Source organism: Myotis davidii, unplaced genomic scaffold (assembly GCF_000327345.1).
Source record: "Myotis davidii unplaced genomic scaffold, ASM32734v1 scaffold164, whole genome shotgun sequence".
Lineage (NCBI taxonomy): Eukaryota > Metazoa > Chordata > Mammalia > Chiroptera > Vespertilionidae > Myotis > Myotis davidii.
Genome location: NW_006296417.1, coordinates 1,721,931 through 1,722,897, shown reverse-complemented (window position 1 = coordinate 1,722,897; position 967 = coordinate 1,721,931).

The following is a 967-nucleotide window of genomic DNA, read 5'->3' as shown; positions in this document are numbered from 1 at the left end:
ATTAGACTCAACACGATGAGCCTCTAATTACTGGTAATTTTACCAAAATCTTGCAATGGGCCCGGCCTCGGTGGCTCAGTGGTTGACTGTCCACCCATGAGCCAGGAGGCCATGGTTCGATTCCCTGTCAGGGGACATGCCTGGGTTGCAGGCTCGCTCCCCAGTAGGGGGCGTGCAGGAGGCAGGCGATCCATGATTCTCTCTCATCATTGATGTTTCTCTCTCTCTCTCTCCCTCTTCCTTCCTCTCTGAAATTAATAAAAGGAAGAAAATAATTTTCTCTAAAAAAAAAAAAAGTTTGGGGAAATGTCAGGTGCCCATGAAAACTCTGCCCCCAGAGCTCGCCACAAGTTCTCGCGCCAAAGGATAGGAGCCGAGGTGTCACAGTGCAGCCTGCGACCCTCTCAGCGGTTCTCAACCTTCTGGCCCTTTAAATACAGTTCCTCATGTTCTGACCCCCAACCATTAAAATTATTTTCGTTGCTACTTCATAACTGTCATGTTGCTACTGTGATGAATCCTCATGTAAATATCTGATATGCAGGATGGTCTCAGGCGACCCCTGTGAAAGGGTCGTTCGACCACCAAAGGGGTCGCGACCCACAGGTTGAGAACCGCTACTCTAAGAAGACAAACATGGGATGCGAGCAACCCCGTCTCAGCTGCCTCGCTTGTGCGTCAAAACTTTCGCACCTGGGTATGCACTTCCGTTTCCAGTGAAAATGGAGCTTTTCCTGCATAGGGGTGTGCATACGTGCATACGATAAGTTACATACGTATATGAGACGTGTATCTGTGCACTTTTTAAAGATAGACATTCCTCCAAACTCCAAGGCCCCCCCTGCCCAACCCGGCCTCTCACCTCATGGCGGCTTCAGAGTCCGCCCACGAAGGCCGGGTCGGACCTGTGGGTGCCGTCGGTGCGCGCGGCAGGACAGCAACAGGGAGCCTTTTCCCCACGTCCCTT